The sequence below is a fragment of the Nipponia nippon genome, unplaced genomic scaffold, assembly GCF_047370975.1.
Source record: "Nipponia nippon isolate SJK-2023a ecotype South Korea unplaced genomic scaffold, ASM4737097v1 scaffold_25, whole genome shotgun sequence".
NCBI lineage: Eukaryota > Metazoa > Chordata > Aves > Pelecaniformes > Threskiornithidae > Nipponia > Nipponia nippon.
Window position 1 is genome coordinate 5,744,056 of NW_028262342.1, and position 24,526 is coordinate 5,768,581.

Consider the following 24,526-nt stretch of genomic DNA (forward strand, 5'->3'; position numbering starts at 1 on the left):
ATAGGGCAACACGTGGGAAGTGGGAACGAATCCGTCAGTCCCCTGAACTTTAGAGCTGATGCCAGCAGTAAGGAGATTTATCCTTTAGCTTGGCTCAGTAGCTCTCAGCCAGCCAGAGCTCACCCGACCTTCCCCCTGCAGCACGCTCGAGTCGGGACCAGCTGCACCCGGGCTCCAATTTCGGAAATATTTAAAAAATGCAGGAGGAAGGGGAAAATTGCACTTGCTGCTATTCAGAGCTGTGGCTGCGTTTTGCAGCATCCGAGCGCAGACAGCGGTTGCGCTTTCAGGAGGTAATCCATTCCCTTGCAGAGCTGCGTATCGCTACCGAGAGCACGGATAACTCTGGGGACAGACCCTTAATCTGTGACGGTCGTATCTCGGCACTACATAAACGTGAATTCATTTATCATCCTGTCCTTCTGGTAATGTAAGGAAATATTGTCATTCTATTACACAGAGGGACTCTAGTCCGGAGAGGTTAAGTGTTACCCCAAGGTCAGACAAAAGATATGGCACGAGTGGGAAATGAGCTGAGATCACTGGAGTACTCAGTTTAATCAGAAAATACCATTTAACCTTTAGAAACCGGTCACGGTCAGGGGAGGGAAAAAAAAAAAAAAAAGGTAAAAACATGAAACTTTCCACAGAAGACAACGCCGTGGCCTTCGCATCACCCACAAGCCCGTGCCATGGCCCCGCGGCAGCTGGGAATTGGCCCCGCGGCAGCTGAGCTGCTGGGGCCGCCCCGGGGACTGGGTCACGCCGGCCCCGCTAATCAGCTTCCCACCCTCCCGGGGAGCCGCTCGTTCCCACATCTTTTCCTTTCATCAGCAAGAGTGAGACGCGAGTAGGAAAAAAACCCCAATTCATCCGAGTTATCCTTGGTAGAAAACAAAGGGGCTGCGGCACATCCTTTCTGCACGGGCCGCATCTTGGCCATGACGTGACATTTAAGGAACACGGGGTGGGTTACAGCTAAGATGAAAAAGCAATCATTTTGACTTGTTTTTTTTGGGGGAAAAATATTTAACAACTCTCCTTATATTGCAAACTATTTGGAAAAACACATGGTCATTTACTTAATCGGGATGTTGCTTTGTTTAAGAGCAACAATGAAGGGAACGGTGTGCAAAAAATGGATTAAAAAGGGAAAAATACAGGTGGGAAAGTTTCTCAATGAGAAGCTTTAAGGGGCAGTTTTAGGGCACAGGACACACCGATGGCCCTGGCATCGGCAGCCCGGTTTAGTGCTGCACAGGACCCTGCCTGTGAGCACTTCACCCGGCAGCGGCTGATACTGGGACTGGTCCTGGAGCTTCTCAATCACCATTTCCACACCAAAGCAGGAGTCCCCACAGCCAAACCCCAACGTGGCTGCTGGGTGGTGCCCCTGAGAAACAGTCTGGGCATCTTGTCCCATCCCTGATGGAGCAGCACCCACCTGCAAACCCAAGCCCCACAGCAGCGCTGCCGAACCCCCCGGCAGCCTCAGGAGAGGTGGAAACAAGAGGGTACCAGTCCCCCACCCTCACAGCAAAGCTCCTTTCCAAGGCCATCCATCCCGCGCTGCTCGGGGCAAGCGTCCCCGAGCTAACAGCAAGGGGGGGACGCCCAGCCCGCGAGCGGTTAATGTCTGCCCCCGCTGTGTCCCTCGGCCACCCCTCCCAGGGACGGCAGCATCTGGCCCCTGGTGATTAGCCAACGCTAATCACTCAGAGCAATCGCTATAAACAGCAACTGTTGGACAGTTCGTGCAGCGATTGCTCTGGAAAAGCTGCCTGTCCCCTTCTGGCTCCCACGCGAGTCTGCTCTGCCTCCTCTGCGGGGTACGACCCCAGGAGGAGCACGCAGACCTGGGGGTTTGCAGCGGGCTGAGCCTCTCTAGTAAAGACGATGGATACAACACCCAGAGAGAGGCAAGAACGTGTACTTTTCTAATCGTACGGGGCCAGGAGAGGGTCTGGCTTGAATTCATTAAGGTCACCAACCCTTGCTTCCCTGCTTGTACGTTGGTAACCTGCACCTTGTCCACACGGGTGCCGTGCCTTGAGATGCTCAGGGGGGTGGTTGTGGCGATGCGCACAGCCACTGCGGGCAGAGCACCCCAGCGCCGGCCTCCCACGGCCCGAGGAGCCACCAGACGCGGGAGCAAGCCGACGCTGATCCCCGCGCCTTGCACCACAGACCCGGCTCTGCAAGGCAGCCTGCAGCTCTCGACCCTGCAAAGAGCATCAGGCGTGACTTATCCCAGCAGCAATTTCCTCCTGCGGCCGCTTCTCCTTCGTGACAGCAAATATCAGCGACCCAGGCAGGAGCTGTGTCTCAGCTCACGTCTCGGCAGTGCTCCGGACGAGACTGCAGCGAGGTTCAATAGCTGTGAACTGGCCAAGCCTCCCAGACACACGCTGCTGGCCGCAGTCAATCCCCGTGGCCAGAGGAGACCGCAAGATGTGGCAGGGGACATGCTGTCCGGGCAGGGTCCCCTCCCTCTGTGCTTTCTTTCAGTTAAAAAGCTGAGAAGGTCAGCAAGATGGTGAGCCTGCAGTTGGTCGCACGGAGGTCCTGGAAGGAGAAGGGTCCTGCAGGGTCCCATGAGCTCAGAGAGCTGCCCTGCCTCTCCCCTTCCCATGCCAAGGGCTTTCCCAGAGCCCACAGCATCTCTCCCACCCTCAAGTCGTAAATAAATGGTGACTTATTCAACTGTGCCACCAAAGCCCCTCTTTGGTACGTGCCACGGGAGCTGCCTATGTTCTCCCGCCCGCGGTGCCAGGCAGGGCAAGCCGCTCCGTTCAGCTGCATCCAGGGACACGACGCACCTTGCCAGAGACGCGGACACCCTGACACCGCGAGAAGGGTTTTCCCTTTGCACAGAGGGAAAAGGTTAATGAAGCGAAAGGGCCTGACCTGCAGCGTGCGGGTGCCCAGGGGTTAAAAGGCCCTTGGCTGCTCCTACACCGGGAAGCCCCTTTGGTACTAAATGAATTGGAGTATTTGTGTTTCTGTCTCACATTACTGAGGTCCCGGTCACTTGTGATCACTAAAGAGCCTGGAAAAAAAAAAACCATGTTATGATTCTACAATTCCCCTCCAATTCCCTTCCAGGGACCCCAGATGAGCCCTTTGACGGGCAGGAGAGGTTGCTTTCAGCCTCAGCAGGGCCCATACCGCAGCCCAGAGCGGTCCCCAGCATCGATGAGCTGCTGTGCCCCTGCATCCCCAGTGTGGCTGGGCAGGGGCAGCGCTGCCACAAGCGAACCCGGGGACAAGGGTGAGCAGCGCGGGAGCATCCCCGGGCAAACACGGCGGCTGAGGGACCCGGGAGAGCCCTGGTCCTGCCTGCGCCTCTGCAAACAGAGGCTGTTTATTCCATGGGTTTTCCTTTCAAAACCATTCACTAAGATTTTTTATGTAGCAGATGGAAAACAATTGCATTAGTACAGACTATCCTTGATTTTATTAAGCCGAACACTCCCTCCATCAGGGAAATGAAGTTATTGCAGTAGCACAGCCAGAAGGAAGGTGAGTACTTCTGGGTTTTAGGGTTGAAAAGCAGAAGCACCCGCTCTCGGGCAGCCGTCCTGAAGCTGTGCAGGCAGCGAGGCCAGGCTGGGGGCAGAGCTGGGCTCTGTCAGACCTGCTCGCAGTCGTGGGTGCTGTTCAGGGCACGCTGAATGGGTGCAATTATTCAAGTGCTGAACATTCCTCACTGGAAATTATAGTATTCAAGGGTGAAGAAGGATTTGAGCACAAAAGCTTTAATTTTCATGGGGTGGTGTAAGCCCAGAAGAAGAGCTGGGACAAGAGCTGCCAGGAGGAGCAAGGAGGGTTTTGCCCGCGAGAACAGGAGGCAGAAACGGCACCGAGGGCTGCGACCAGCTCCGAGGAGCCGATGGGCAGCGTCACGGGGCAAATCCTCCTGCGCCTCCTCAGAGGGCTCGGGGAACAAAGCGGGACTGTGCAGCCGCCCGCCCATGCAGGAATGCACCTTCCGAGAGGCTGGAAATGCCACGTTCCCAGTGGGAAGGCAGCACGGCACGGGCTGGCCGTACCCAGCAGAGATGCCAAGGTCCATGGGGCCCCGCCTGCCGCAGCCCCACGGCCGCTTCCCCAGGTACGCAGGCTCTGCTCCTCCTTCGCACTCTCCCTCATCCTTTCGGCACCGCTCCTGACCCGTCCCCTCCAAGCGCGGCTCCCCTCCAGCGCAGGTCCCCAGACACCATCTCCCCCCTGGTCTGTAACCGGACCAAACCCGCAGGTGTCACCAACAAGGCAGGAACACGCCGGCTGCTGATTAATCCCGTAAGTGAGCTGTATTTACAGACACCGGCTCTTCCCCAGAGCCCGGCCGAGGGCCCTCAAGCTGTTGTATCACCTTACAGCTAGTTGCGATGTGCAGACAGCTGCCAGACACCGTGTCCTCCATCCACCACCCTGAGACCTGCTGCATGGAGCACGGCCCTCCAGGACCACATCCTTACGTTGGGCATCAGCCCAAATCCAGAGATAAACCTCCCAAGAAGTGTCCGTGTAGGCAATTAAGCTGCTCTGCTCTTCCCAGACACAGTCTTGGAGCACATCTGGTTCCCATGTTCTACGAAATGCCTTTGACATTTAATTTCAAACCCCAGGCGCTTCAACAGCGGTGACGGAGCAAAGCAGCAGCAAATCTGACATTTCGTCCCTGAGCCATCTGATGTACAACCTTTAGACAGGACTACAGCACAGAACCGTTTGGAGAAATGGGAGGGGAATCAAGAAAGATAGGGCAATTCATTAAAACCTTATATAAAAATGCAAACAACAAGGCTATCTGGAAGTCTGCCTCTCCCAGTAGCACCGGATTTGCTTTTGCAAAAATGCTGTGTAATGGGTTTTCCTTGCCCTGTGCAGACTTAGATCCTAATTACACATGGGGAATCGCAGGAAGGAGATCATTACCTCTACGCTCCCTTCACAAGTCACATTACTACAGTATAATTGAGCTCATGTCTGGGAAATCTGATTTTCAACGACTGCCCACCTGCCACACCTTCACAAACCTTCACAAAAAATTATCTTTTACTGAACTATTCTGCAGGCGTGAAGCGTGTCTTGTAATGAGTTTCCAAAAAGGGCGATCCAAGTGTCACAAATCCCCATTCTCAGCCAGTTTTCCAAAGGAGAAGCCCTCCCCGCGCTGCCTGGCTTTCCGCTGGTCACAGCCAGTAACTCCTCGACCTGTTGGCTCATTTCAAATCCAGCTGGGGACCTCTCCGCCTCTGCTACAGACGTTCAATTCCTGCAAATTTCATGAAAATGGCTTGTTGGGGGGGCTTTCATTTTATGGGACAAACATTTGTCCAGGAGACTTAGATGCACGGACTTCATTAGTTACGCAGTTAGAATCAAGCCAGCCCCGCAGCTCCCGCTGCGTCCCCCCGGGCAGGCGGGGTGCCTTCACTCCCCCTTCCTCCCCCAGACCCCACCAACAACACTTTAAAGTAGTTTCTTTCGCAACAGCAGCAGTTGGCGACCCAAATTTAATGGTCTCCGTGTCTCCCACCACCCGCCTGTAACATTTTGGTGGCCCTGTTCTCACTGCCTGTCCTCAGCCGTGAAATATTGACAGCCTTTAATGACAGACAGCGCATTTTAGCCTGATATAGCAGAGATGCTGTGAAATCACACGTTATTTATTACCCTGAGCTCAGAACTAGAAGGAAAACACCATTCTCCAGTATTTCTCAGCAATGCCTTCGCAAGTTTGCCAGCACGTTTTCACATTACTCTGCATAAAATTCTCGCCCTTTGCAACACGGGCCTTAATACCGCCGGCACAGTTGCTCCATCTGCCTTTTGAGCCCCCTCCAAAACAGTAATCAGTTAATTGGTAGAAGCATTTGGCTTCTACATAATGAAGTTGGCACAAAACCAGCTTTTAACCTTCAGGACTGAGTACAGGATGCAGGAGAGGGATTACTTGTTCACTGTGTTTAAAAGAAAACATAAAAAAGGGATGTGTATGCATAGTGAAAGACCAGGCTGGCGCTTAGTATTTCTTTTAAAAGAGCCAAAACCGAAGGCAAAGGCAGCGAGGCTGCGCCCGGCGCTGGGCACGGCGTCCTCCCCCGGCGCTTCTCCCACAACGTCGCTGGAGAGGAGCTGCTCCGGGCACCGCGGCTCCCGAGCTGCCGCGCAAACCCACCGGCACCGGGCGCGACGCCCACGCCGAGCCGGCAGCGTTTCTGGCACCAGCTGTGAAAGTGGGAAGGCAAAAGCAACCGGTTTGTGCCCTGAGAAGGTGCAGCAGGGGACGGGAAGAGTGTAGGTGTTAGCGATAAATGATAGGGAAGCACCAGGAGAAAAAACCAGCCAGCTGCAGGAGTAACCACGGCTTTGTGGTCTCCAGCTGTGCAAGATCAATCCTGAGACTACAAGCAGCGTTTAGCTGGGAGGCTGGTTTGAGCCGAGGGATCCACGGGCTCAGGACCTTTATCTGCCTTCTCTGGGTTGCAAAACATTTCCAGCATCCCACAGGCTGGAAGACGTGAAACCCGTGTCCTACAAACCCTGCAAATACAAATCTCCTCTTGCTGACAAGGACTGGAAGCAGGGGAAAACTTCACTGGATAAACAATGGAGTTTAAAGGCAAGAAGAAAACAAAGGAAAGGAAAACTTCAATATTCAACTGCTCCACTGCCTCTCACCTCATCTCAAATTCACCCAGCCAAGCTCTGCATCATGGAGGTGAAATGCTGCAAATGTTAAATGCCAAATATCTTTGTAAACCACTGCAGCTGACAAGAAACAAGGCATCATGAGAAGGGGTTGGGCACCGAGGGCTGAATCGGCAATTTTCTTGAATGCTGTATGCCAAAGTTTGAACTGAAATCTGCCTTTGGTTTTCTAGCAAAATACTGAAATGCTTTTTTCCCCCCCAACAGTACTTGAGGAGAGGAGAGGAGAGATGGTCACAGAGTAGCACCCGAGATCACCGCTGGCAGGGGCCGCGGAGGGAGCGTCAGGGCGGCTGGTGCTCAGCACCGCTCAGCCAAAGCATCCCAACGCGCCCCGGCCCCTGGCCAGGCTCCAGCTGGGCGGGCTGCCTGCGCTGCCTGCACTCCTGCCTGAATAGGGCTCGGGAGGACCCCGCGCTCAGCCAGGCACCGGGCTCTGGGCACGACCCGTCCCAGGGCTTTTCAAAAAAACCTGTTCCCAAGCTCCTTCCCTGGACTTCCCCCGGGACAGAAGATAATATAGAAATGCAGAGCATGTTCCACGTTGGCTAAAGCGATATGGAAAATAGTAAATGTTTGTCACATGGTTTTTGAAAGAGTTTCTTTCCCTTTTTTTCTAGCACAAACTGCTGACATTTTCCAAGCAACGTTACTCTTACACTGAAGGAACCATGCGAGCTTGGGTTTTGTGTAGTGGCTTTAAGAGGGAAACAGAATCCAAAGGAAAGCTACACACTAACTTTGGTTTTTAAAATAGAGTAAATTTGAGTTTCTTGACCAAAATACACACAGAGAACCATGTGGAGCTGGATCACTGTAAAAGGAAAAAAAAATATGCCATACACCGATTCCAGATTTTCCAATATTCAGTGTAGTGCTGACGGCAAGGTCCCCAGCCCGCAGTGTTTGCTGTCCCTCGGGAGCCAGCACCGCGACGTGCGTGCTGGCACCACTGCTGGCGGCTGCCGGGCTTGAAGGTTAAGGCTGGTTTCCTCCATGCTACCATGGAGTTACACACTCAAATCCCCTTGAGAGCTAACGGCACTGAGGAGCCTAACCCATTTAGACATTTCTCCACTTTAAGACTTTGTTAGAAATGCTGATAAGGCAAGCATACGCTTAAAAGATCGCTACATTAAAAAATCATCTCTCCCCAGAGATATTTTCACAGCTCATTTATTAAACCCCCTCAAAGAACGGAGGGGAAAAGCCAGCTTCAATTGTTTTTAAGCTATAACAAGCGATGAGAAAGTTCAGCTTTGCCTGCCAGCCTTGCTGCTAGTTTCATTCCTAACAAGCTGCACTTCAAGGCAATGCACTTATCACACAAGTAGCTTTATTTCAAACCCAGCGTGAACAAAGGGAGAGCTAGCCACAAGTCTGATCACTTCTGGGCTGATCCTCTATCCCCCCAGCTGCATCTTTATACCCGATTCAACCAGGCTGCTGGCTCGAGAGTTACGCTCTAATTTAAGGATGGGATTTTCACGCTCATTTGCAGGCAAGCCCATGCTCGGTACTACAAAACGGTAAAGCAACCTCGTCCCCATCGCAAGGTACCAAGGGGCTTCTGTTAATGAGCTTTGGCTTGGTCCCAAGCAGGACCACTTGTTTTTTCTTGCCTGAATGTGTATAAAGGCAGCAACAGCATGTCCCAGGTGCTCTTGGCAGAGGAAGAGCGTTGCTGCCTGGCTGCAGGAGGCGGCGGGCGGCTGCAAAGGCAGCCACTACCCGGAGAGCAGGCAGGGCTGGGAAAGTGTTTATCACCATCTGTGAAGGAAATGCATTTGTAAAAACTCGACTGAAACATTCCTTTTACAAAGGCAGATAGAGGAATTGGGTCTGTACTGTTTCGGACACGGGAAGATGCCCAAACCCTATTCCCCTGAGCCCGCTCTCACTTGGCAAACGCTTCCCGAAGGAACTCGGGAAATCACAAGCCTGTCAGAACCCAGCCCATTGAAGCAGCTCGATAAAGCTAGAAATTTTTTTCACTGCTCAGAAAACACTCCTTTTTATGATCTTACGATCACAAACAGCTGTTTATTTTGCTAGTTAGCTCTTTTAAAGCATTCTTTCCAATGCATAATGAAAAGTGCCAGGCATTTTCCAGGAATTTTCGGAGCAAAGTTTGTCACTCTATTATTTGAGAATCACTGGAAGGGTGCAATTAGCTTAAGAACAAGCATCTATTCTGGGTGGCAACCTCAGGATCCTTCCTCTGGCATCCAAACAGGCACCATGTGACAAGCGGACGCCAAGCAGCCGAGCCTCCCTCCCGCTCAGGCATGCATACAATTCCCACAATATCTGCCTCCCAGCCCTGCTCAGAGCTCAGAAAGCTGCCCAAAACCTGCGCGGGCATCTGTAACCCTTTGTATGCTTTGCATCGCTTGAGAAAGCTGCAGAGCTTCAGGAGGCACGAGCAAACCCAGTGCCACAGCCCCCATGCAAGGTGCAGCCGGATCCTCCCTGCCTGCTGCAGGCAGGGCACAGGCAGGAATCGGTGAGCCTCTGCTGCCCACAGTGTTTTCTACAGCAGTAAGAAGAGGATTAAATTATAGCGGCATTAAATCAAATCAGTCCCTCATCCACCCCAACTAACAGGTTTCCACCATCAAAATCTCAAGGAATGCATGAGAGGTGAGCTACGAGTTTTAGAAAAATGAGGATTTCTATGAAGGAGGAATGAAGCCTGCAGGATCGGACCCTGCCGGAGAGCACACAGGCAGGCACGAAAGCCGTTTAGGCTTTGGAGTGCCACTGAATCACCCATCGAGACCAGAGCAGGCTGGTTTGGAGCAGCAGGCACCCTCGCAGGACGTCAGACCCCTTTTTGGGGGTCACGAGCCCGCAGTGCTCCCCAGCCGCTCGCTCGCATCCCCCGGGAGCGCAGCCCTTGCGCGTGGCCATAGCAACCCGCATTCATGCGCAGAAACGCCAGACGGAGCAAAAAAGGGGGGGAATTGGCTCCCCAGCTCAAAAATTATTCATGAGAAATTAGTGAGAGCTACACCAAGGCCTCTGAAGCGTGCTCCCCCCCAGCCCTGCCCGGGAGCAGGCAGGCAGAGCACCTCCCTCTCCCTTCCCCTTGGCAAAAGGCTGTTAATTTAGTATTAAAAAAGGAAAAGAGCCCTTTCGTGCGATGTCGGTTCTGAAGCACCAGTCTGAGTGCCTTTTTTTTGTTGTTGTTGTTCTTAATTAGAAGAAAAACCTTCTTGAAGGGAGTCTCTGAGCAGCTGGCAGGGAGGCCAGTCACCCCATCACTGCTTTCAGACCCCCTCTCCTACCCCTCTGGTCCAGCTCCCGTTGCAGCCTAAGCCAGCACGAGTTGCTCGCATCAGAGATTTCTGACCCCATTTGGATTTTTTTTTATTTTTTTATATTTTTTTTTACTCCAAATGCCAAACCTGATCTTGCACCCAAAGGTGACTTGAGGCTGCGGACAGACTCGGAGGGATGCAGCGGTGCTGTGGGGAGAGGGGCAGCCCTGAGCCACCCCTTTCCCCACCCCTCTGCCCCCAGACGCCCACAGCCTTTTGCTTGCTTCTTCTCATCTTAGCCCTTGCCTGCGCCCACGTGCAGTCCAGCCGGCGAGGGGCAAAGAAATCCCATTACTTACTGCAGTAAATAAACTGACATGGAAAAGAAAACACTCCGTCAGGATATATAAGAAGTTGATTCAATTAAAGGACCATGTTCTGCCACAATTACACAATAGTTGAGAAACCAGAAACCCCCTTACCATTCCCAGCCCACCAGAGCTCAATAAGCATTTCCCACTGGGAACCGCAGCTGGCTACCCCTGGTTTGCTGGAGCCGTGCCGGGAGCAGCGTGCGTGCAGAGGGGACAGCACTGCCCAGGGTCCCCGCTGCACCCCCGGGAGTCTCTTGCCCATCCAACAGCCTCGTTTCAGCCATTTTATGCTAATTATTTTCTGTACAGTTTTATGCAAATTCTTCCTACAGAGAGAGATGCGTGGAAATGTATTTGCCCTACTCCGAGTGCCGGCGGTGCAATCAGCTCGTCACATCAGCCCCCCGACACGCCTGGTCCCGCTCCGTTTGGGGATGCTAGCACCATCCTGCTGGGTCATTGCTGGGATGCAGGCGAGCTTGCCACGCATTACACCCTCTTCACCAGCTCCCAGCAAACTGGCTGCTAGATCTTACGTGGTGACTAATGGCTCTTGTTGCATCTCCACCACCGCAGCCCAGCGTGGAGCCCGGCGGGGTATAATTTTGACCTGCCTTTCAACGCTGGGACTGTAGCACGCAATTATGGGTATGGAAGGAAAGATGCCAGGGCAACGGGAGGAGGAACACAAAAGGCAGCAAAACTGAGCTTATCCAGAGACTTCGGTTTCTGCTTTCCCAAACTCAGATGCTTCACAGGCAGGAGACAGGCAGAGACTCGAGCTACGTGCAGGGGATGGAGCACGTTCTGAAAACAAACCAGCAACACCGAAACACGGCTGTTGCTATCAGGGCTTTTAGGATAGGTTTCCCAGTCAATCTTTCGAGAGGTTTTCATTTTAATCAGATCAAATTACAGCAACAGACAGGTACGACTGATGCATATAACTCGACACAGCATCTCCAGAGCAACGCGGCTGCAATTACACCCAGACCATCTGACCATGCAGCCTGTGTCAAAACCTGGAGCAGCTCGGAGAGCAGCTTTCCTCCCCGCAGCACGGGCAGGGCTGGGGGGAAAGGCTGAATTTGTGTGCGAGGAAGGGCTGGCCGTTGCTGGGGGCAATGAAGGTGTAATATCCTCCTTGTGCCACACAGCTCCCAAGTCCGCCTGGACGGAGGGAGGGGAGCAGCGAGGCAGATTTCCAGGTCGCCACCTCATACGTGCCTTTTGCATTCCTCCAAAGTGCAAAGCCAGGCCAGCGGCTGCGCTCTCCTCCGTGCACAGCGCTTTCCAGGGCCTCAAGAGCCAAAGCATCTCAATGCAAGGAGGGCTTGGGCAAAGCGAGCAGACAAAGCCTGCCATTAAATAGTAATGAAAATGCCCAGCACAGTTTGTTGGAGGAAGTCGACACTAATCACCTCCCCAAGGAGTTCACCTCCATCATCTCCATCTCCTCATGCCCAGAGGCTGCAGGGTGCTTTAATGCCTCCTGCCACCGCCATGGGGCTGCTCGCAGAGCAGGGATGCACAGGCAGACCCCTGCTCCCACCGCTTGATGTCTCTACCCTGGGGGGACATCTATAGGTGCTCTGCAATAACCTCCTTCCCACACCCGCCCAGACCGAAGCAAACCCGCAGTGCAAGGGAGCAGGAGGCTACAATCAGTTTACACCCAGATGACTGCAGAGCCACCAACTCCTTTTGCAAGAAAAAGCTTATTAGTAACCCAAGCAGTCAGGGCAGCACTTTTACGTCTTGGCCTAAAGCTCTCTGGATTAAGAGAGAAGCATCCTATTTAAATCAAAAGGTACATATGTTTCTGATGGGCGCTGGTATTTACACCACCGCCTCCCCCTGCAGAGGAACGGGCTGTTTCCATCCAGGCACAGTGGCAGTGTTATTCAGCTCCGTCGCGGTGACAAGCAGCCCTGAGAGCAGGAATTAAGGGGTTAGATGCACACGTCATCCCTGCCTGACTTGGAAAAGAACGGAAAGCAAGAAAGTCAAAAGACACACTGTGATAATAGAGATCAAAACCCAATTAGCTTGCCCCAGGCAGCACCCAGCCATGGCAAAACGAGGCAATCGAAGAGCAAAAGGGGGGGCCGGGTGCAGGCGGCCATGGGGTGTTCTCAGCACCCCGCTGCCGCAGCAGGACAGACGCACACGGACGGAGCCGCCGGCAGGTCTCACCCCCAAGGTGACTCAGGCCCTGCCCTTGGGACGCGCCGGTCAGCCCTCAAGCAGGACGCAGTAGCAGACTTTCCTGCCCATCCTACTGCAAATGTCTCAACACCCCAGGCTTTTACAGAAAATCACCTCCACCACCACCTCCTCACAAGTTACTCTAAAGGCAGAGAGCCTCCTACCTTTGTCTTTCCCATTTAAGACATGGTTTTTCCCCTCCAGAGCTCGGGTTAAGGCTCTCCATCTCCTCTATCCCAAACACAGTGTGTCTCCATGTGCCGGGGAGGATGCGCAGAGCTGCGAGCCCCACAGCTCCGCCAGCATCCCCCAGCCCTGGAGCAGACCCGACCTGTCCAGGAGCGAGCCCAGAAATCCCTGGGCTGCTGCCCAAGACCCTTTCCCCGTCCTCCCTACACCCCCCCGACACAGAGCTGTGTTATCTCCAGCCCACCCATCCCCATGGGCCAGTGAAGGGGAGAAGGCACAATAGCTGTTATTAATAACTCCGACTTTCTTCACCCTTCCCTCCCTGCTCTTGCTGGATTTTCCTTCATGAATAATGCAGGAGCTGTGGTGCAGGACACTGCCCACTCTGTCCCGCGATGGTCCCTGAGCCAGCGGGGAACGGGCTCGAGTGCCAGCCAGGGCCTGTCCCTGCGTCCCGGGTGCCAGCACCGCCGGTACGATGGGGTTTTGTTCCCAGATGCAGCTTCCTTTTGTTCCAGCCCCGGCGTCTGCGGCGGCGAGACAGACCCGCACATCATGCGGCAAAGCTGCCGAGGCAGAGCAGAGATCTGACCCACACCGGAGCCAGCCCACGGACAGAGACTTCCTAGCCAGGGATTTCTAAGTATCTCACCAATATTTCAGCACAATTTCTCCCCTCTCCAACAGCAGCATCTCCATTTTAGAGCTACGGAAACTGAGGCAATAAAAGCGAGGAGTCACAGGGAGCCTCATCTTCTAAGGCACTCATTTGAGCGACTCTCAGATTGCTCAGGTACCAACTCTGCTGGCACCAACTTGAAGTGCAAGAGAATGAATTAATGAACGCACACACCCCTCCGCCCCGTAGCCACAGTCCTGACGTGCCCCAAACACAGGCTCTGCTGAGAATGGTATTTATTGCAAGGTAGGAGATGCAGCCCGAGAAGCGCGGACCCCTCCAGTTCAAGCAAGAGAAGCCGCGGGGGAGGCCGGCCCACACGTGAGGGGACATGCTTCGGACAGCAGGCGCTTTTCTGCCCTTCTACCAGCTGGGATGGGGGAAAAAAAAAAAAAAGAAAAGAAAACACACTGAGCTCCCAGATCCTGGTCTTGCAATGCAGAAAGCACAAAGTGCACCGCAGAACCGAGCTCCAAACGTCTCTTAAACCTTGCCTGCTCCCAAACTGTCCTTGAGACTCTGCGCCCAGCGCGAGGTGTCCTACCTCGAGCTGCTGTGCGCCGGGAGGTGCGTGGCCTTCCCACCCCCCAGACACCCACCGGACTGCGATGCATCCATCCTCTACCACCACAACGGTCTAACGACACCGGGCTCAAGCAGGGCTACGCAGCGAAGCACGAGCAAAGACAGCAAAGCAGCTGCCTCCTCCCAAACCCGCTTCGCTCCAGCCGTTCTGCTGAATCACTTACTGCATTGCTGGCACCGCCGGTGGGACCTTCCCCGAGCCTTGCGAGGCTCACGCCCGAGACAGCAGCAGCAGCGGGTTTAACTCCCGGAGCATCGCAGCGCACCAAAGGCATTCAGAGCCAAGGAGAGGATAATTACCCCCTAGCAGGTTTCAGCAGAGCCCAAACTGTCCTGCCCTGCATATAATTAACTGCATCCCTAACAGTTAAATGCTTTTCTGCCAAGCAGACTCTAGCTGTCAGGAAAGAAGCACTCTCCCCATGGGGGTGGCTGGGGCGCAGAGGTGCCCGGGCACGGCTGAGAAGCGGGGTGACTCCCAGCATGGGGGAGAGGCAGTCGCGTCTCAGCTCGTTCCCACGCGCCGGCAGCGTGGGCCGAGCAGTCAGACGTGAGCAGGTTTTCCTCATCGTGTCCCCCACGGTGCAGACAAGATGACTCAGAGCACAGGGGAGGGCAAGGCAGGGTAAAACAGAGGGCGAGGAGAAGGGCAGAGGGTGGACAGGAGGAGGGCAGGGAGCAGGGGGAGAAGGGAGCGAAGATGCCAGCAGGGTCCCGGAGCAGGAGGGAGCGCGGCCGCTTGCAGCTCTGCAACGAGAGCCAAAGGCTGCAGCAAACCCTGCACCAAGTGGGCATTAGTTCCCATACAAATCCCGAGTCCCCATTGCAGGGCGCTTCTCCTCCCAGTAACACCAGTATGGATGCACCGGCCCCGCCATCATCACATGGGGCCTTTAATAGCCCTGCGCTTGCGGGAAGGGAGAGCTCGCTGGCATGGCACGGGCCACGGCACCCCCGGAGCTCTCTGATGGAAGCGGGATAGGGCAGGCAGGACAGCCCGTACAAGGACAGAGGGACACGGGGATTTTTCCTTCCTGAACAGAGAAACAGGAGATTGCTCTCCTCCCAAAAACGCTTCCCTGGTCCAAAGACAGCTTATCCCAGAGCTGCTCCGGGTTAAGCAGAGGGATGAGACCTCCTCTGGGGTCCCGGCTCACTCAGCCTTCCCCTCCAGATGACTCGACACTTTCTGATCCATGCGAAGGACTGAAGTGATTCTGCATTCCAGCTCTGATATGAAAAAATCCCCAAAATCTGAATCTTGGACCCTTTTCAGGCTCATTCACCCTCGTGGTACATCCTGTGTTTTACTATTTCCCCAGTAGCGAGGCACAGCTTTTAAAGAGCCAACACAGAACATCGAAGAGAGGTGATTTAATTAAAAAATGGGCACACTCTGCATATATATCCCAGTTCCACTGGTAATTAGGAAACAGATGGGGGAAGGAGGGGAGACAGAGGAATCTTTGTTAGGTTAATTGTTTGAAGTCACTAAATGAAATATAGGTGGCCTGATTTCCCTGGAGGATCGCACACAAACTTAAGGATAGACTTTTGCAGAGAATAAAAGAGGGAGTCTCCCAGTGAAGGGCAGCAGAAGATTATGACTAATCAGGCAAGAACAGAAGTGATAAACCAAGGGAAAAACAAAGCTCCCCTTTGTAGCTTCAAATGAGGAATCCACCGATCTGATCCACAACTTCATTACCATCTTATTAAAATGCTATTTCCATTTTCTGATTAAACGAGTGCGAGTAGAGAAGTCTTTGTGGTCTTGGCTGTCCTCCAGGGAGGAGGTGCCGTGGTGCCGAGAGGTCTAAGCCCTGGGGACAGGTTGGGTGACACCTTTTTGAGCAAGCACTTCACTTCTCCTGCTTCCCAAGGTGCCCTCCAAGGACGCACCTTCCTCCCAGCTCAGATGTACCCAGAACCTGATATTTCAGAGCAAACGCAGCAGCATCTCCCTTGTTTTCCGGCTCCTGTCTCCCAAGCCTTCGGTATTAATGCTCACTGGATGCTGTATGCCAAGGGGTATGTTCTTATCTCTGCCAACAAGAGCACACAGTTCCCCCCCACAGTCCTGCAAAATTTACCCTTTAGTAGCAATTACCGTTCTAATAACTTTAAGCCTCAAACAACTGATCAGAAGGTTATTTGTGACAGCTAATTTAATCACCAGCACAATGCACCTCAGTCTCCATAAACCCCCCAATCCTTCCTCCCCCACGAAAGGGCACGGTAACCACCACAAACTGATTTCAGTTCGACTCTGCTGCCTGCATTTCTCATTAACCCAGAGTAGCTGCCGAGATAATTACAGAGTCAGCCTTGCTGATCCGGATTATTGAGATTGGGCAATGCCCAACGGGCAAGCCAGCAAGCCCAAACAGATTTCAAACCACTGGAAAATTAGAGTGGGGCTGGAAGGGAGAAGGATAAGGGGTCCAATGCAATGGGACAACGAGAGCAGGACCGAGCCTCGGGATTTGAAACCATAAGCCACATTCCTACCAATTGACTGGTTACTTCCCTCTGGTTTCCCCTGTATTCAGGCAATGCCTTCCTGCTATCTGGTGAAATTAAAACATGATCCAGCCTCTTGAAGAATAAACATTAGAGAGAGATAAATAAGATCTGAGTTTAAAAACCGAATTACTGTTAATCTGCAAAGACTGCCTAATGCAGATCCTCAGCTGAACCATCACGATACCAAAGAGACTAAACGTGATGCTGAGCTACACTTGAGAAACGGCGACCGGAGCAGACGGCTGTGGAAACCAGCATCGCTCCCGCCGCGGCCGCTCGGGTGGCTCGGCCCGCTCCGGCACCGCAGAGGTAGAGGATGAGGCAGATCAGCCACGCCTGGAGGGGAGGCAAAGGCAGCCGCTGCAAAAGGCCGGCCACAGCGGCACGTTCTCCCTGCCGGCCGTGCCGCTCGCCCCAGACCCTCCGCGTTTCACACTGCCTTAAGGGCTTGTCATTGCAGAACTGGTCCTCCTGCAAGGATGGCAGACTTAACAGTGCGCAGAGCCACGAAATCCTGCCAGCTGCCCTGAATTGCTAGGTCTGGTCCTGCCACCGTGCCCAGCCTGGCGAGGCCACAGCATCTTCATTTCCCCGTGCGGGTGTGGCTCTGTCTGCACCTCTGTGGGGCTGGGACGGCCGGAGGCTGCAGTGTCTGTGTGGCACCTCCGAACGCTGCCCCAGGACATCACCCTGGCCCTGGAGAGCGAGCCACCAAACCTTTGCTGATAATCCTTGATCCTGACCTTTACAACACAGCGTACTCCCACGAGACAGACTGATGCCTAGCGCACATTGGCACCATCATCCTCCCGGTACAAAAGCAGCCTGAGAGATCTGCTCTCCGCATGACTCCAGACAGCAGCAGGACACTGCCAGCACTGCAGTCTGAAAAATTTCCCATCGTAGTGGATGCTGTCTGCCTGGTGATGGACAGGCCAGACGGCGCGTTACAGAGGTGCGGAGGAAGAGATGCAAAGCCTGGCAGGAGGTGACGGCCTCAGTCACGCCACAGAAAGCGGTGGTAGGTGGCCAGAAGCAGGGCTGGCTCCCAGCAAAAATTCATCCCTGCTCGAAGATGAATTAAGTCACTGGGGATTAACTCAGTCCAATATCTCTATTGCTTTAAGTTGGGGACAGCACAAGCTGCAGGCCTGGGAGATAAGGAATAATGAGGATGAATAAGGGCTCCCCAGGGAAGATGAGCCATGTTCTCTTTTCAGGACCCTTGAAATCCCATTGATTGCTTACAGGCTTACACTGAGCAAGAAGGGTCTGCTGGAGCTGGTTCTTCTTTCCCCCCAGAGAAGGCCGAAGAGGCTTTTAGAACTGGTCATGTTTCAGGGCTAATTAGCTGCTGGGGAGGGGACGAGTTTTTTCATGGGGTGGAGGCCCACAAGTCAGCAGCGATGGCAGGGAAAGTCCTCAGCTCCTTCTGCAGCTCAGGCTCGGTGCTTTATCGGGGACTAAACATGCCCAGGGCAGCAGCTGGGAAACAACTCTAACTTAGCATAAAGCTACTAAACAAGATGCATTTCTTGTTCCTTGAAACAGCAACATGCAAAAGCGAACATAGCCCTGCCTTCTGCTTGATGAGCCCCGCAAACCTCCTGCACAGTCACACGGAATGGGTCTGACAACCCTGCAAAGTTTCTGGCCAGAATAAACTAACCATAGTGCTCTTCTGCCTTTGTGCCGAAGGAAACTGCAGGGGAAAAGCAGTTGTTTCTTTTACTCTTTGTACTTCGTGCTTCTCTTCCTCTTGCAAGCTCAAAGATTGCCATAACTCGGAGTGAGAAGGAAGCACGAGGAAGGGATGGGAATGTAGTGTGAAATCCAGGAATTCGCATTCATGTCTAAAGGCAAATCACCTCCTCTCCTGCCTCAGCTCCTCTCCAGGAGGAAGATGCCTTTTATCTGCCTGATTAACACTTGAGGCTCTGTTCTAAAAACCCCACAGAAGTCCCAATTAACGGTTTACTGCATCAATAACTTGCTCTTAAAACATTGCTCCTCTGCTACCAGGATCCCAGCTGTAGCTGTATTCTCACTTCAACCATCTTTTCTAGCTTATAAACTCATTGCAAAACCTCTGACCACATCCCACACACCCCCTGGCTCCCACCCAGATGCTCAGCTGCAGAGCAGGACCCTCTGGGTCCTTTGCACCCAAAAGGCACCTGAGAACGGGGCTTCAGCCCCTGGCCACAGCCCAGCTGTGCACAGAGATGCCAAGGATGTGGTCAGAGCAGCAGGACGAAGCCCACGCTGTCGTCCCGGGAGGGCTCCGGTCCACGCCGCTCCATCCGGCAGCGGTGGTCCCTGCTGCTCCCTCCCTCCCTCCGCTGGAGCCACAGCTGCTGGCACAGGGCTGTAATTAGCCACGAGCACACGCTGATGGCAACCCAACTCCAAAAGCCTTTCTTTTGCCCTCTAGAGCCCAATGCTGAAGACGACGATGGATCTGTCACAGATTGCGATTCAGAAATAGAAAGACGGTGGCACACATCGCTCCGAGCGGCGCGGGGTCCCTCGGCACCGGGACAATTAGGATTTTAGTCAGGTGTCAGATTCGCTTGCCCAAGACCAGGACTGTGTTTATCTCAAAGGCACGTCCCCCTCCGCAGCCCCGCGGGGAAGGGCTCGCCGCAGCCCAGGCTGAACCCGAACCCTCGCACCACCGCCACGCGGCATCTGGCCAACGCTGCCCGCCCCATCGCGGGAGGTAGCTGCGCTGCGGGGTTCCATCTGCCTTCCCACATCTCAGCATCTGTTCAGAATCAATACCAGCAGCGTCGCCAGCGCAGCTCAACAAACCCCTTTTTGCTGGACAATAGGCAGCATCAGGCAGAAACTGCATTCCCATTGCAGAGGAGCATTTTTTTGCTTTCTGGCATGCAACTTCCATGGCCGTGCATGTACCACATCCCTGCTGTTTGCCTGCACTATTTTATTTTGCAAGAGCTCCTTCTGATTGAGAACCAGGATTTATTGCAAATTGATTGACTTATGTTGACTTGAACCAGGCAAAGGCAGTGATTTAATGCATTCAACAGCCCACAGAATAAATATTTGGTGTTCACCCAGGGCCTCAAGGTTTCATAGACCTGAGGAGAAAACACCTATCAGTCCCTGCAACGCGGACAGTCCTCCTTATCTACCTATGGGGAAACTGAGGCAGGGTATCTAAATGGCTGGTTCAGGTCACAGCCTCCTGGTAGCAGAGCTGGAATTAGAATAAGGACCTCTGGTTTTGTCCTACAGAATATTTTCAATAACTTTTAACTGCGTTTTAGGGAATAATCCTGCAATAACAAACAGAGGATGGAACTGGGCCTTGAAATGTGGAGAAAGCAAAGCAAAAACTGAAAAATTCCCTTTTCAGTTGTTTTATCTTCAAGACTGTGGCCACAAGAGGGTTAAAGCAGGTGCCTGTGGTTGGCTCAGCACTCACCCTGCAGCCCCCTCACTCTGACTCCATCAACTCACTCACTCCACCAACAGAAGTCAGGAAGGCAAAATCCTCCCCTACACCGAGCTGGAGACGATGGGTCTCACGGGGCATCGCTGGCAGGGATGGCTGGGAGGTTGGGAAGGGGCACAAATACGCAGTGACCCTGACCTCCGTGCTCAGGGCCAGCAGCTACGAGGGCTTCCACAACCCCAGAGGCCAGCTCGAGTCTCTCCTGCAGGTCTGAGCATGGAGCTGGGACTTGTGCTTTATAACCAGCCCCCTTCTCTCCCGCGTCGTGCTGCTCCGAGGCTGTACCCAGAGTTTGTCACTGCGGTAAAGCGGGGAGCACTGTGCAGAGGAGGTCTGATTTTGAGGGATTAAGAGGAACTGGAAGTTTCGCTGCTCTCCTGCCGGTTCACCCACCTCGTCCCTCGGCCGGGCTGTGTCTGGAGCCCAGCCCTCGTATGCCCACAGCCAGCCGCGGGGCAGGGAGGGCAGCACTCGTCCCCCACAAGCCACCCCCAGCGTGACTACACACATTAATGCAAAGCACTTTCCAGCCTCCAAGCCTTAAGTAGGTAGCATTAGCTCCACAGGTGCTCTCTGCCACCACAGGCAGTCCAAAGCCATCCTTAAGTCAAGTCATACCACCCCTGCCTAAGCATGTCAGGGATTAGATGCTGAAAAGTTCATTAGTGCCATTTCCCTACTGATCACGGGCCAAGGCGGGCGCAGGGGGGCCGGCGCTGGCGTTACGCGCTGGTCAGCTGCGAGGGCACCGTCCCCGGCTGCGCTGAGTGGAAGCGACACGCTGCTGCTCGCTGTGCGCCGCTGCGACGCGCGGCTGGAGCCGACACCGCGTCTGTGCTGTCTGCTTCACGCGGGAGGGTGATGCTAATCTCTGCCCGTGATACGGCCGCACTGGGCAGTGAGGGTTAAACACCCTCCCACGAGAGCAACCTGCTGCACGGCTTCCTACAGCGCGTCCGCTGATGGAAACCAGAAACACAGCGACGCTGACTCACTGGCATGGGAGGCTGTTGAGGGGCCGGGGAGATGACTCCTCACCTCCCTGGAAGGACTGTGGAGCTGGGGTGTCCCCGTGCTCCTTTCCCAACTCCTGCCTATGGTCGCACATCAGCCTTCTCCACAGAGGCCGAGTTTTGGCTGCCAACGTACCCTCACATCTGGGATGACATGCTGTACCCACAGACCAAAAACTTAGAGGGAACCTTGGGGTTTCTGCTTCTTATCCACTCGTTCTGCTCGAGGAGGCTTTCTCCAAAGGGCTCCTGCCTGGCTGGTTCAATCCTGGTGCACATCAATGCTCCAACAAAGCAGCTCAAAATACTTCATCGTCATTTACATTACATTACTGTAGTTTTAAAAGCACGTGCTGGTACTCAGAGGACCGGCAGTGGAGCAAAGAACTTTTCAGCCGTCTATCAGCAGCAGAGTCAGCAAGTTGCAAGCATGACACAATTTTCTCCCCACCCAAGGAATCTCCTGTTGTCCACACGCTGCCAGCACCCACCTTGACATCAGCAAACAGAAGCCTACGTCATAAAGCACGCGTACCAGCAGTCCTGATGAAGCCATCTCCATTGGTCGCACCTAGATCCAGGTAGCCAGCTAGGCTGTGGAGCGCGGGGCAGCTACAGACACCTCGCATCGTGATAATATCGCTTGTAGCAAGAGGAAAGTGCTTGCAAGACTTTCTCAGACAGCTGATGTACTGCCGGCCCTTGCAGGCTGCAGGACAGTCTCCTACTGTTTGCGGTTTAATTTTTTCTACCCCTGCAAGGATTTTTTTTTTTTTTTTAATCTAACCCAGTGGACAAATATCACATTCTAACAACCAAAACCACATCTAAGGTGAAGCAAATCAGAAGCTGGGCTAGCAGAGATTTCTGAGGACAAGGAAGGAGAAGATCCTGCCACGGTGCCAGGAGGGGAAATGCCATTTAAAACCAGACACTGCTCTGACAAAGCCCAGATTGAATGAAGACTAAATAAGAGCTGACAAGCTGACATTTGAAAATGCAATTAGCTGCCTTGTAGAGCCACCCTGTTATCTTATTGTTAATTATATGTTTGCTCAGTCTAAGAGGCAATACACTTATTTAAAATTCATTCTCCAGCTCTCCTGCTTTGACTAGTCCCTTCAGCCAAGAGCTCCTGTCCTTCCCCCCAGCCCAACCCTACCTCACAGGGTTACGGTGCATTTGATTTCCACAAAAGGACCGTGCTACTGTGTATTACACAACTGCCATTATAAACCTGCTCCTTGGGAAGCATCTAGAGCAGCAGTTAATTCCCAAGACAAGAGGTGCTTGGGAACAACTGGATGCCAAGGAGAGAGCCGAGACTCACGGCATTAACTCTCCATTTACGTAGTTCCAGGAAAGTGCCATCCCTCGCAGAAGCGACAATCCCAGTCACCGCACTGAACTTAACTAACCTGTTTCTGTAGCCTCTTGATCCAAGCTCTGCAATCAGAGATGTATTTATTCTTATACAAGTCCCTAACTCCTCTCTTAATTGTGATAAAGTTGTCTTTTAAACATATTAGCATGCGCCACGGAGCAGGGCCATTTTATGGACATAAACATAATTCACATTTGTTTGTCTTGCAAGGCAAGTTAGGGGGAAGGCAGAAGCATTACAGCTGAGCAAACACAGCGATCTCCTGGGTAAAAAGCCTGCTAGGAACATTTAGAAAGCACAGGCTCCCCAGCTCATCCCCTGGCCCTCACTGGAACCAGTCCCACCTCCATTCCGAAACCAAGACTCTCTAGAAAGCTTGGTCTATTTGGAGAGGAAGGTAAGAGTAGCAAGGCAGACAAGGAAACCGGAGTCCACGAAAGACAACGTTAGAGAGAAGCCTGCTATCCTGGGCTCGAGCCAGATTAGCCTCACAGCTGTCACCATGGCCAGGAGAATTCAGACGAGGTCAACCAAAAATACATAGCCATGGACCCAGCTGCTGATATTGCTGGAAAATAAAACCCTGTGGGCCCTGGCATCTGGATACCAGAGCTGTCAATAAGAGATGTCAGGCTGTGACATGCAACATAATATTTTGAAGGACACGTCTATTGTACACATATTTGTCTTCCACTAAGCGCAGCCCCTGTATTTTGTATAAACTAACACGTGTATGAATTAACCCTAACTTCAGCCTTTCTGGGGAGAAGGGAAGCAGCACTTAGTTTTGACAGGAAGTTCAGTCTTAGGACATTTTACATTAGAATCCAAATTTTCTAGACATAGAGGAAGAAGGAAATAGGATTATCAATTTATTAAGTTGATTTGATATGGTTTTCAAGAGGTTGTTCTCAGTGGACGCTCATATATGTAGCTTCACTGCAGAGCGCAGCAAATCCTACCTAGCTACACTCTCTTGAATTTGCAATGGGAGAAGTGAAAATCCGCCAAGGTTTAAGTCCCCAGACGTGCTGCAAGACTTGCAATTCAACTACAGACAGACTGCTCCAAGCGACAGTGCCAAAACATGGTCTGGGGCATGCCAGACGTATCATGAAAGGAGGGCTGGCCTGAGAGGAGCTTCAGGGTCCCATACATGCTGCCACACGTGCGTGGCTACAAAGCCTCAGTTCTCTCCTTCCCCCCTGCCTCCCACTTGCCTGCACACATCTGTGAACACGTCACAGGGATTCGAACAGAAGCCAATGAGCTTGCAACAAGCAGTCTTTGTTGCTGGGTCTGGTAGGAATCTGAAAGCAAGATTTCACGAATCCTGACACCATTTAAGCGACAGCAAGAAAGAGAGCTTTTTCTATGCCCTTAACTCAATAAGGGTACAGCTCAGCGTACAGATGTGTCTTTATCAACCGCAGAGCCATGCTGTGCTGTTAGGCATATTAGTAACTCTCCCAGCTATCACAAACAGGGCTGTGTAATTAAATGGGAGGCGGCTGGTGGTACCATACCCTACTGTGGATCTGTTAAGAGCCTGTGGAACAAGATGTGGGCTGGCTCCAAGTACCAATCATCTAAATTGCTTGAGGAAGAGTGACATTTACCACCACTCGCACACCAGAGCACAGGCAGCTCCTCATTAACTGAGCAGACTACGTGTAAACCTTCCAGGAGCAAGTCGAGAGTCAGGGCTGGTCTTCACCTTTTCAGTTTGCTGGGTGAGAAGGGACGGCTGTAATTTCTTTCCCTCCCTCCTGCCCCCAGGCTGTGCGAATATCCAATAAAAGCTGCTTCACCGTGATATGAGGATGGACAGTCAGTCTTTGTGCAGGAGGAAAGGTTCTCAAAGCGATGCAGAGAGGGAGCAGATTGTTTTGTTTCCTGCAGGTGAAAACCCTCAAGGTAAAAGAATCACAAAGCAATTCTGTTTGGAAGGGACCACAGCAGGCCAGCTAGTCCAACCATCAACTGAAAGCAGGATCAGCTATAAGATTGGACCAGGTTGTTCAGGGCTTTATCCAGATGGGTCTTTAAAACACCCGTCCAAGAAGAATCACAGAATCATTAAGGTTGGAAAAGACCTCTGAGA

The 24,526-nt window shown here is 53.0% G+C and overlaps 1 protein-coding gene across 23 annotated transcripts in view; it reads right to left on the reverse strand.

The window, feature by feature from the left end:
• Positions 1–24,526, reverse strand: part of NFASC (neurofascin) — a 96,882-nt gene that overhangs the window by 66,269 nt on the left and 6,087 nt on the right. Inside the window, exon 1 of one of the 23 annotated variants that reach the window (XM_087761657.1) lies at positions 12,730–12,905. The exons of the other annotated variants lie outside the window; for them this stretch is intronic. The gene's annotated coding sequence lies outside the window, so the exon portion shown is untranslated. Of the gene's footprint in view, positions 1–12,729; positions 12,906–24,526 lie in introns of those variants that run through there. 23 annotated transcript variants of the gene reach the window in all.